The sequence below is a fragment of the Aotus nancymaae genome, unplaced genomic scaffold (genome assembly GCF_030222135.1).
Source record: "Aotus nancymaae isolate 86718 unplaced genomic scaffold, 86718_ANA_hifiasm-v0.15.2.pri h1tg000002l, whole genome shotgun sequence".
Classification (NCBI taxonomy): Eukaryota; Metazoa; Chordata; class Mammalia; order Primates; family Aotidae; genus Aotus; species Aotus nancymaae.
The window spans coordinates 27,732,915-27,746,361 of NW_026988413.1; the positions used below are offsets into that span (position 1 = coordinate 27,732,915).

At 38.6% G+C, this 13,447-nt stretch overlaps 1 protein-coding gene across 3 annotated transcripts in view; it reads right to left on the reverse strand.

The window, feature by feature from the left end:
* Positions 1–13,447, reverse strand: part of AHCYL2 (adenosylhomocysteinase like 2) — a 199,819-nt gene that overhangs the window by 148,722 nt on the left and 37,650 nt on the right. The window contains exon 1 of one of the 3 annotated variants that reach the window (XM_064373588.1): positions 235–986. The exons of the other annotated variants lie outside the window; for them this stretch is intronic. The gene's annotated coding sequence lies outside the window, so the exon portion shown is untranslated. Of the gene's footprint in view, positions 1–234; positions 987–13,447 lie in introns of those variants that run through there. 3 annotated transcript variants of the gene reach the window in all.

The window sequence follows — 13,447 nt, forward strand, 5'->3', positions numbered from 1 at the left end:
GCATAGGCAGAAGATGCAAGGCTTTTTATGACCTAGCCTCTGAAGTTCCAGAAAGTTACATTCTATTGGTTAAGCAAATCACTAAAGCCAGTCCAATTCAAGGGGATGAGGGAAACAGACTCCACCTCTAAATGGCAAGAAGAGAAGAAACTGATGGTGGCCACTTTGGAGACAAGCTACCACAGACCACCCTCTGGTCCCAACAAGTCCCTCCCACATGCAAAATACACTCACCCTCTTCTAAGACCTTCAAAAGTCTCATTTCATTATGGCATCAGCTTGATGTCCAGAATCTCGATATCTAAATCAGGTCCAGATGTGGTTGAGGCTCCTCAGATGCAGTTCCTCAGGTACAGCTACTGCAGTATAGTTCCTCTTGATCTGAATTAAAGAAACAAATTATCTGCTCCCACACACCCAACATACAAACATACAATAGTGAGACTGACTTAGGATAACCACAATAGACACTCTCATTCAAAATGTGAAGAAAAAGGGAGAAGGAACAGGAGACACTTAGCAGTTACTGGCCCATAACAATTCTGAAATTTAATCACCAGTTCCTCTATTACAGCCAAGTTCTACTCCTTGAGAATAATTCTCTACAACCCTTGGCTCCACCCTCTGAGTTATTCTTCTTTTTACATATGAGATGGTTTAATTTTTGCAATGGAGTAGCCTTATTAGCTTGTTTCCTGCCTAGAGATGATTAGAAATCTAAAGGCCTATTTTCACTTTCTACTGTCTCTGTTCCTTTTACTCTAAGCTGCATGCTCTTTTATTATTGTGATTTCTTTAAAATCTGTGAGTTTCCTATGAATCTTATTAGGATCCACTCTAGCAGACAAAAACCACATCCATCTTTTCTATCTCAAGTCTTATGTAAGGCTACTGTAAGAAAACACTCTGAAGACCCCTAGAAGCCCTATTGTTTAACACAGTGAGCCTAAGAGGTATTCTAGATATCCCTTTATCTAATTAAAAGGTTTTCTGAGGCACTGTCTTAAATCTTTCTGAAGTCATCCAGGTGTGGTGGCTCATGCTTGTAATCTCAGCACTTTGGGAGGCCGAGGCAGGTGAATCACCTGAGGTCAGGAGTTCGAGACCAGACTGCCCAACATGGTGAAACCCTGTCTCTACTAAAAATACAAATATTAGGTGGGCGTGGTGGTACATGCCTGTAATCCTAGCTACCTGGGAGACTGAGGCAGGAGAATCACTTGAACCCAGGAGGCGGACAGAGGTTACAGTGAGCCAAGATCACGCCATTGCACTCTAGCCTGGGCAACAAGAGCAAAACTCCAACTCAAAAAAAAAAAAAACCTAAAGTCTTAGAAAGGGATTTACAGTTGCACCACTGAGCTCTTTACTTTGAGGCCATGTTTTATTGGTAGCATCTTGAATTTTATCTTTGCTCTGAAGCCATTTATTTAAAAGTCATTGGCCAGGCTGCGCAAGGTGGTTCATGGCTGTAATCCCAGCACTTTGGGAGGCTGAGGCAGATGGATCACTTGAGCTCAGGAGTTTGAGACCAGCCAGGCCAACATGGCGAAACCCTGTCTCTACCAAAAATACAAAAAACAACTGGGCGTTGTGGTGGGTGCCTGTAATCCCAGCTATTGGGGAGGCTGTGGCAGGATAATCACTTGAACTTGGGAGGCGGAGGTTGCAGTGAGCCGAGATCTCACCATTGTACTCCAGCCTGAGCAATAAGAGAATAATTGTCTCAAAATAATAATAAAAATAAAAATAGATAAAAGTCATTGGCCATTTGAAGCAACTAGAGATGAGAAAAGGTTTTATTTTACATAATAACACAACCATTCCTGGATTAGAAATATTTCCTCTAAGTTCTGTTTTAAAACTTAGTAGTTCATTTTTAGTTCATTTATCTATATGTACCTTATCACACTTAGAAAAAAACTAGGTAATACTTTTTCAACATTCGGTCTAGAAATCTTCTTAGATATACTGAAGTCATTAGATATATTTTTTCTATATTCTATGTAACCACATGGCAGTGCCAATAAACCTTGTATACATTTCCCAGATTGTATCACTATATAACAAAGGTTCACTCTTTTCCCAGCCTTCAATAACACTTTTCTCACTGTGCTTCAAGCCTTCACTGTCTTCTCAAGGTCCCTCCATCTTCAATCCTCATCAAATTCCAAAACCAATGCAAATTTTAGCTTTCTGTAGCACCTCATCTCAAGGTACCAAATTTGGTTCCAATTATCTATCATTACAAACTGCCCTAAAGCTTAGTGCATAAAACTACAACCATCTTATTATACTCACAATTCTGATTCAGACAGGGTATAGCAGGAACAGCTTGTGTCTGCTCTATAATGTCTGAGGCCTGAGGTAAGGTGGCTCCAGTTGATTGCGGATGACTAGACTGGGGGACATATGCCTAGGGCCTGGACTTTTCTCCATATGATGCCTACTGGAACTAGAATGTCCAAGATGATTCCTTTACTCACTCACACAGCTGAAAGGTGATGCTGGCTGTTGGCTAGGAGCTCAGCAGAGCCTCTTCAACTGGCATGAACTTCTCACGGCATGGCAGCTAGGTTCCCAGCCTGAATGTTCCATGGCACAGCAATCCAAAAGAGAATGTTCAAAGAGGCCTAAATGGAAGCTACAAAACTTCTCATGACCTGGCCTTGAAAGTCCCAGAATGTTCTCTCTGCCACATTTCACTGGTCAACAAGTCACTAAGGCCAGCCCAGATTCAGTATGAGCAGAGGAATAAACTGCGCCACTAGATGTGGGTGGTACACATGTAGAGGGAAGGAACTAACATTAGCCACCTTGAAAACATGGCACAGCAGGCAAACTGTCTTTGTTTCAATAAGTGTAATTCATTTATATTCAGTATGATTACTGATGCATTTGGATTTATCTCTACCATCTTTTATTATGCTTTCTATTTATCCTATCTTTTCTATGACATTTATTACATTTTCCTTCGCTGCTTTCTATTAAATGGAGCAAGTATACAAATTATAAATTCAATGAATTATAACAGAGTGAAACAGCCATGTTACTATTATCCAGGACAAAAATGCAATGTTACCAGCACCCTAGAAACTTCCCTCATCCCACCTCCTAATCACTATCCCTTCCCTCTTCCTTAAAAATTACTATAACGACTCCTAACATCATATGTTAGGATTTTTAGCTTTATATAAATAAAATTACATTGTATATATTATTTTACATCTGGCTTCCTTCCTTCAACATTATCATTATTCAGCCATGATCTTGTGCATAGTAGCAATTTATTTATTTCCATTGCTTAATAGTATTCTGTTGTATGAATATACCATAATTTATACATTCTACCGTTGATGTTGTCCACCAAATTTTAAATTTCAGTGACTATATTTTTTGAAGGTCTATTTAGAAACTTTTTTTTAGAGTACCTTTAGCAGTGAGATTTGGTGTGACCTAGATTGAGGATATCCCTATGGAGAAGTTTTGCATTTGCTTCAGCCTGATGCCTGCCATATGACTGTTGCAGATTCAAGACTACTTTATATGTTAGTTTCTTGGCTATGGGTTTCCTGGACTGCAGAGAAAGAAAAGCATTCTAAACCAAACTCATGTGAAGACAAGCTCAGGTAACAAATTCTCAGAGAAACTTTTCCCACCTAAAGCCCACACAGAGTAAACAAACTTCCTTGACATCTCTCTATGCCACGGGCAAATATTTTTTTCTAGATCAGCTTTTCAATAATGTGGTAACCCTTTGAGGAACTTAGTTTTCTTCAGGAGAGTAAAAAAGTCTCTTATTCCCTTGTTGTTAAAACTAAAGTCTTCTAGTCACCCAGAGCAGCCGTAGCTTTAGCTTATGTGCTTAATACTGATTTTCTTTCTTTTTCTTTTCCTTTTTTTTTTTTTTTTTGTTGTTTTAAGGATCGGAGAGTTTAATAGGCAAGAAAGAAGGGGGAAGTAAGAAGCAGGTCACCTGTACAGAGACAGAAGGAGGGGGGCTCCAAAGCCAAGAGATAGAAGCCCCAATACTGATTTTCAATGCCCTCTTAATTCTTTTGCCCCTAAGGATTTTCCTTATTTTTTCACAAGCTCAGCTATAGATTTAAAATAATGTCTATCACATATTTGTCTGGCATATGACTAGGCATCTTTCCCCTTTGTCAAATGTAAAATATATAACGAGGAGGGGGAGGTCACAGGAAAAGACACTCAAAGAAAAAAGTGAAAAATGTTCTGCCTTTTATCATGGACAGGTCCAAGGTTATTTGCACTAAGAAGAGTCTAATTAAAGGAATGTATACTATTTTTACCATCCAAACTGAATATCTCTGTACTCTGGTGACTAGGAAGAGGACACCAATCAAGCAGGTGTGTATGTCAAGGCAGTTCTAAACACAACTGACATTACATTAGGAAGGTAGAATCCCTCAACCAGTTTGACCCAGATAATACAATGAGGAAGGGTGTAAAGGAACTGAGAAAGGAAGTATTAAGATATACCTAATAGTCTCCTAATGGACTTCATTTTTTTTCCAGTAAGCTTTTGACCTTGCTTCTACCAAACACTGTAAAATTAAATGATCTTCAGGAATAAGGAAGGGCTGAGTCAAAAACTTTCCATCACTGTTAAGTATAAACACTTTAGCTAGAAAGTGAGTAGACAGGAGCAAAAACGGTAATAAGAAATAAATGAAAGTCAGACATCGGAACAATATCAATAAAGAATATCTTTTAATGTCCATAAAAATTCCATTACAAATTATTTATTTGACATATATTGTGCATTTATTGATAAAAAGGATATAAGCATGAATTAAATATCAAGCAAATTTATCAAGCTATAGACAGTGCAAAATTTAAGGTGAACTCTAAAAATTATAGAACACAAAAAGAACTCATTTAGGGCTGGACATGGTGGCTACACTTTGGGAGGCTTGAGCCTAGGAGTTCAAGACAAGCCTAGTCAACATAGTGAGACTTCCCATCTCTATGTTAAAAAAAAATAAAAATAAAAAAAAGTCACGTGTGGTGGCTCACGCCTGTAATTCCAGCACTTTGGGAGGCCAAGGTAGATAGATCACAAGGTCAGGAGTTCGAGACCAGCCTGGCCAGCATGATGAAACCCCATCACTACTAAAATATACAAAAAAATTAGCCAGGAATGGTGCTGCACGCCTGTAATCCCAGCTACTCAGGAGGCTGAGGCAGGAGAATCACTTGAACCTGGGAGGCAGAGGTTGATAAAAACCATTATGTCCATTATGCTACCTACATCATACATCTCAGTGAACCAAAATCGCGCCACTGCACTCCAGCCTGGGTGATGGATCAAGATTCTGTCTCAGGGAAAAAAAAAATTAGTCAGGCTTGGTGGTGCACACCATGATGGTCCCAGTAGGACTCAGTAGGCTGAGGTGGGAGGATGGCTTGAGCTTGGGAGTTTGAGGCTACAGCAGGCCATCATCATGCCACCACACTTCAGACTGGGCAACAGATTAAGTTAAAAAAAAAAAAAAAAAAGCCAGTTCAAATCCGAGTCACAGCACCAAAAAAATACTAATAATAATTTTTAAAAGCCAGAAATCATTTAGGAAATAAAGGAAAAAAAAAAGAAACTTTGAAAGCCGAAAAGTCTACACAAATGGTTATGATCCCATTTATATGAAATGTCCAGAACAGGCAAATTATATGAAATGTCCAGAGACAGAAAACAGATTTATGGCTGCCTAGGGAATGACTACTACAAGGTTTCTTTCTGGGATAATGAAAATGTTCCAAAATTAAATTACAGTAATGGTTATATACTCTGTAAATGTGCAAAAAAAATCACTCCCTGAATTGTATGCTTTAAATGAGTGAACTTTGTAGTATGAAATTATATCTCAATAAAGCTATTTTTAAAAAGTAAAGAGATCTATTTATTTTTAAAATGCTAAAACATTCTACCAAAAGAGAAATTCAGCCCCCACAAAGCAGCCTTCAAATCTTACTTTTGGTTTGTTTAAACAAAGGAAAGATTCAACCACAGCATTAATGTTCCCAAGAAAGCACAAGCAAACTCCCTAATGCTGCCTTCAAAGTTACAGCATTTTCATACCTTGATCTTTCCAAAACCTTGTTATATCACAAAGCTCTTTCAAAGCTGAGATTCTTTAAGGTATAGCTGATAAAAACAAGATCATCAAGATAACACAGAGGCTTAAAAATCAGTCATGACTGTTAAAATTCAGACTTGCAAATTATTAAATTTACTGAATTACTAATTACTAAACTACTATGTTACACTAGGAGTAAACATAGTAGTTTAGTAATTAGTAATTCAGTAAATTTAAACTAATAATTTTTTGGGGGGAGTGGGGGCGGACAGAGTTTCGCTCTTGTTGCCCAGGCTTGAGTGCAATTGCATGATATCAGCTCACTGCAACCTCCACCTCCTGGATTCAAGCCATTCTCCTGACTCAGCCTCCAGAATAATTGGGATTATAGGGGTGAGCCACCTTGCCCATGTTATAGGTACTGTCAAATAAATAGGAGGGAATATGACCATTTATCCAATTATATAAGCCTAGAAACTCATCTTACTCTGTTATCACATAGGGCATCCACCCCTACACACACATACAGAAGTCAGTCATCAAAGTCTATCAATTCCATCATCTTAATATCTCTCCTATAAATTCCCTCTTTTCTACTTCCTATCTTAGGTCAGGCCCTTATCCTCTTTTACTTAATTACAACAGCCTAGACTATTCTCTTTGCTTTAATACTAGCCTCACCTCCACCTCCAATATACTATTCACACTAACATTCAAATCTAATAAGGCTTAGGGTCCATGCAATGGCTCCTGCTTGTAATCCCAACACCTTGGGAGGCCGAGGTGGGTGGATCACTTGAAGTCAGGAGTTCCAGACCAGCTTGGACAATATGGAGAAACCCCATCTTCACTAAAAATAAAAAAATTATCCGAGCGTGGTGGCACATGCCTGTAATCCAAGCTACTTGGGAGGCTGAGGTAAAAGAATCACTTGAACCTGGGAGGCAGAGGTTGCAGTGAGCCGAAATTGCACCACTGCACTCCAGCCTAGGTGACGAGTGAAACTCTGTCTCAAAAAACAAAAAAAATCTAATAAGGTCTGAGTGAACTCAATAAATTGGAGGGTGTGTATACACACACACACACACAGACACACACAGACACACACCCCTTGAGTGAACTCAATAAATTTGAGGGTGTGTACTACTCTTTCTCATACACACATACACCTCGCTTATGTTAAATTTCAGATTTTCTGTTTGTGTGATTTCACAATCTGTTTTTTGTTTTCACTTAAAACAAAATCATTTCCCCTTCTCATTAGGCATACTTGTGCAAAATTTCTGATGGCTGTTCAGTATTATAACGCTCTATGAATGCATCATAATTTGCTGTGTCTCCACAACATAAATATTTTGTGCTGTTTTAGTGGGCAAAAAAAAATTTATCTGACATTTTCTTATGCTTATCTTTCCTTTAAAATCTATTTGTATCTAACATGTTAAATATTGCTATGGTTAGCCATATAAAATCATCTAATCATCTTTGTTTCATATCTTTTGTAGCATTTATAGTATTTATTACATTCTAATTCGAGTAAGTTATAGACATGATTTATTAATTCTACTCTATTATAACCCTATTTATTACATTATAACCCTATTTATTACTCTATTGTAACCTCTATTTATTACATTCTAATTCGAGTAATTATAGACATGATTTATTAATTCTACTCTATTATAACCCTCAAAAGGTATGTACTGGCCGGGCGTGGGGCTCACACCTGTAATCCAAGCACTTTGGAGGCCAAGGCGGGCGGATCACCTGAGGTCGGGAGTTCAAGACCAGCCTGACCAACATGGTGAAACCCTGTCTTAAAAAAAAAAAAAAAAAGGTATGTACTATATTTCATTCAGCTTTGGATTGCCCCTCCTATTCCCCGCCCCCAGTATCTAGGTCAGTATCATTATTAAATTAGATACTCAATGATATAAGTAATTTATCCAGATGAGGTTACCCTGATAAAAACCATTATGTCCATTATGCTTCCTAGATCTCAGTGAGATACTTTAGTTCAGGGTTCTCCCAAGGTGTATTTTTTTTAGGGGGGTGGGGGCGGACGGAGTTTTGCTCTTATTGCCCAAGTTTGAGTGCAATTGCATGATCTTGGCTTACTGCAACCTCCACCTCCTAGATTCAAGCCATTCTCCTGACTCAGCCTCCAGAATAATTGGGATTATAGGGGTGAGCCACCTTGTCCAGCCCGAAGGTGTAATTCTTTAGCATTTCCTTTGATTCTGTGACTTACACCTCTATTATCCTTTCCCCTCACCCTCCTTCTCATCCCTCTACTAACTTTTTTTGCATAAGTCAATTGAACAAAGTCAATTTTGGTTTGTTTTGCAACCAAAGAAGCCTAATCGATAAAGGCTGAAACACTTTGCAATTGTTAATAGTCATTTGTTGGTTGAGCAAAATAGTGAATGTACTGAAAATCAGTTAAAATGTGCACTGAGAAAAAAGAAAAAGAGACAAGAAACAGGAATATACTAAAACAGGAAGATACTGACTACACATACAGTAGGTCACTACAGTACCAATACAATCATCCTCATTTTGGACAACTTTCCCCCAATGCTTTTATAATTACAGTTGTTCTGGGAAAAGACTTGGAAGTCATCCAAAACTTCTCTCTCTCAAACACTCATCAAATACATTAGCATATCTTGTTTGCTCAATTTTCAAGATATATGCAGAATCTGGCCACTTCTCTCATTTTCACTGCTATCATCTGCTCCAAACTACCATCATCTCTTCTCTAGTTACTGCAGTAACCTCCTAACTGGCCTCCTTGACCCCTTCAGTCTATTCTCAATCCTACAGCCAGAGTGATCTTTTTTTTTTTTTTTTTTTTTTTGTTTTTTTTTTTGTTTTTTTTTTTGTTTTTTTTGAGACGGAGTCTCGCTCTTGTTACCCAGGCTGGAGTGCAATGGCGCGATCTCGGCTCACCGCAACCTCCGCCTCCTGGGTTCAGGCAATTCTCCTGCCTCAGCCTCCTGAGTAGCTGGGATTACAGGCACGCGCCACCGTGCCCAGCTAATTTTTTTGTATTAGTAGAGACGGGGTTTCACCATGTTGACCAGGATGGTCTCGATCTCTCGACCTCGTGATCCACCCGCCTCGGCCTCCCAAAGTGCTGGGATTACAGGCTTGAGCCACCGCGCCCGGCCCAGAGTGATCTTTTTAAAACTTAAATATGATCCTGTCATTCTCTGCTCAAAACCTTCCAGTGGTTTTCTGTCTCACTTAAAGCAAAAGCTAAAGCATAATCCTGAATATGACCTATTAACACCATATATGACATCTGGCTTCTTGTTACCTGCCAGTCTCATCTCCACAACTCTACTCCTTGCTTACTCTACTCCAGCTGCACTTGCCTCCTTGATAATTCCTGAAAAATGTCTGATACACTTCCCTCACCCACACACACTCCCTCAGAACCTCTGCACTTGCCACGCTCTGCCAGAATACTACTACTTCACTCTCTTACAAAAAAGCAGCCCCTTTAAGGTCATGCCATTCAACTCTCTCATCTCTTTCTCTCCTAGTTACTGCTATCTATCAAATTCTTCTCTCAGATTCTAGTCATCCTAAATCCCACCATCAACCTCAGTTTATCAGATGATATGTAAGCGGAAGTCATTGGATGGGGCTTCTGGGGATGCCCGTTTTGCCTTTTTCCCCTTCCTCCTTCTTGCTTTATATAATGTTGAAATAATGTCTCAAGCTCCAGCAGTCATCTTGAGCCATGAAAGCATCCCTAATGATGGAGGCCACATACTAAGAACAATGGAGAGAAAAATGACAGGAGTCTAGGTCTCCCTGCAGAGCCACCATATCAATCTTGTAAATGTTTATCTCTATATTTCTTTACAAATAAAACACAATACATATATTCTGGGTTACAATTGACCAAAATTAATTAATCATGTATATAACTTACTCCAGTTAGAATCGAATAAATACCATAAATTCTGTAAAAGAGGTGAAACGAAGCTGATTTTTTAATGAAAATAAACCCATATACAATATAAGACATTGTTATTGGGGTTACTGTTATACACAGTTGAATCTAATTCTATGTATAGTTTTTCCAATGTACATTGCCTAGGATTCTGTTAATAAGGAAGAAGTAGAAACTGGATATTGAGTAGACAACTAGGAGTCTCTGTCACATTGAACAAGCAAGAATCCACATAGGTGGCCCACAAAGACCTTAGCCATCGAGTTCCCTGATGTCATCTCCAATGACGTTCTGTTCCATTCTAACTCAGGTAAGCAAAACCAAGGTTACTCCAGACCTTATCACCACTAGAAACTGTTCCATCTCCAAAATGTCTAATTTGGGTATCTTGTTCTCTGACTTCTTTTTAGCTTGCTTGTTTAATTTTCTCTACAATAATTTCACAGACTCTAGCTCACGAATTCTTTTACTTTCAATTTCTCAGTCATCTCCTTTTTTCCTTTCCATCTTATCCATGCTTTCTTACCCTTACATTCCATGAACCATCACTTTAATTAAACACTCTTTACATCCTGTGAGCTCGATATCAGTTTATACAATTTGCCTACTAGTCATCTTCACTTAGATGTTCCACAGACACCTCAAACTTAACATCTAAAATATCTTCTCCTCTGACCTGTTTTACCCCGTGTTGGTGAATGGCACCACCATCCACCCAAATGTCCTACCTTGACATAACTTTCTTCCTTCTCTTTCATTTCTCCCCACAATAACCAGCACTCTGATGTAACTCTAAAAGAATCCCATGTTTTTCCATTTCCATTGCCAGGACCTTAGTTTGTCCTTCTATATCTGAAACAGATTACTAATCATTCTTTCTACACAAGGCACTAACTGTTCTTCCTGCTTTTACTCTAATGCACTCTCCCCATTCTCCATATTGCATCTGAAGTAATCTTGCTAAAATGCACATCTGATCATGGCACTCTCCTGTTAGCTCACAGACAACGAAAGTCAGGAACCAGGGCAGCCCCAGGGAGAAGAGAAACAAACTAAAGCTGCCAGGACATTTTTCTGGTCTCTTGTTTCTCTGCCTACAACTAGCCTTACTCCCTTAAACTACTTCAAGTCACTGGGAGCACAGCCACCAGATGCTCCCAGGTAATCCCAGAAAGCAAAGAAATAACATTTGATACATGTAAATAAATGTCATTATTATTCAAAAATCACTGCTCCTTCCTGATAAAGAATTAGACAACCTGTCCAGTTGATATCAAGTTTGGCCACATGACTTGCTTTAGCCAATGATGCTAGGAAATAAGATGAAATGACATATCCCACTTCTGAACAGGAACTTTCAGAGCAATGGTTTGGTTCTTCCATGCCTCATTTCTCTCTACTACAATAGAAATGTCTCAGATAGAAGCATCTAGCCTAAGTCTTGAAATAAAGCTACACAATGGACATTAGTGTGAGCAAAAAATAAATCCTTGTTATTGTAAGCCACTGAAATATGGGGACTGTTTGTTACCACAACATAACTTAGACTAAACTTAATTATATAGTATGTCATATGGAAGGAGTAGCCAAGCTTGGTTTTAATGACATCCCCAGCTTAAAACCCTTCAGTGACACTCCTGTGCCTTCTGGAGTCCAAATTCTAGCAAAGAATATAAGGCCTCTTCTAGCAAATAATATGGTCCTACCTTCAGCCTCATTTCTTGGGACTCCTCCTATTCCATATTCCAACCATCCTGGATTACTTTAAGATTTCTAAACACATCAGGTCGGCCTTTACCCTCCATTTTCATGTTCATTTATTACATGCTATTCTTCATAAAAAAGAATGTTGTTCCTCCTGAGAAATAAACTTCTAAGCCCTCCAACTGATTGAACTGACCATCTCTTGGCCAAGGAGACCCCAGAGAAACCCTGAAATCTGAGTTCCCAGCCATGACCAGGTGGAAGGTCAGACATGCCTAATTATACCCATCCCTCGCTGCCCACCATTGGGCTTCTTTCTTAAGGGTTAAACAGAAACCAGCCTTTTACTTGCTCCACTGCTAATATAAACCAGCCACCTGACATTGCCCCTCCTTTTTGTGGTTTCCACACAACCACCAACCAACATTCCTTCCTAATAGGAGACCACCAACCATGGAGTGGCTCTGGCCAGTCTACAGAGGATGCACAGTGAAGCTTTTCATGTCTTCTGCTTCACCTTTTGAGACTAGAGGCCCAAAAACTCCACCCTTGGATCATGCTAATGCTGCCTTTTTTCTGTATATGCAACCCATAAAGGGGCAAGAAGCTCAACTGTGCATGTACATGTTTCTCCTTTGATAACTATTCACAACTCCTCCTATAGCTTATTGAATATGTTCATTTTGCCACCTCATTTGGCATAAATCCCTCTTAATTTTTTTAATCCTCAAAGTGTGTTTCCTGATCCTGGCCAGTGGCTCTTGCTATACGATAAATATATATATACCTCCAATTATATTATGACCTCCTTGGGAGCAGAGATCATATCTTATTTATATTTGGAGCCCAAGAATCTAATGCAGTGCCTGGCACATAATGAATATCAATATAAGCTTATGAAAAGTACAAACATACAATCTTTTTTTTTAGTGATGTTATATGCAAGAATATAAGACAGGTCCTTCTACCATGTTAAAAAATAATACAGAAAATCGAACCTACTCAACTCTTATTTTGCTTGCATGTTCTTTATCAAGAATAATTTTCCATACTGAAAAAAGAATGCAAATGGTTAAGAGGAAACTGAAGCCTGAAACAGGAGAAAAGATAATGAAAGAGCACTCAGTAGCTTTTAGTAAATGAAATATCTACGACTAGATAAATTGTAGCCTAAGCTCTCCATGACCTCTCATGAAAAATGGAAGAGAAGATAGAAGACTAGAAACAATGAAGTTCAATTTTAATTTTCTAAATTTCAAAGGAAAAAAAGAGACTAGATTCTTGAAACCATAGATTAAGAGTTTAACAAAGATTTCCTATGTTAGCCTATAGTGGGGTAGGAAAGGGGTATAGAGAACACGGTAAGTCAGAATGAGGTTCACCAAAAAAACAATCATGCTAACCTCATTTTGCTTTTAACAAAATTATTACACTAAGAGATCAGAGAAATAACATAAAGTGGGTCCAATACATATTGCTGAAATCAAGATTAACTTTCTTATGCTAAGTTAAGTGATAGATTTACAGTTGGTTGAACAACAATTCTCAGATTATTAATCAATAGTTAATATAAATCTGGGCAGAAGTAACCTAATGGTTGTCACAGAACTCTCTATTTGGCCTTATCTTAGTAGATGTTGATCAATACTGCAAAGATGTAAATGACAGCTTATAAATT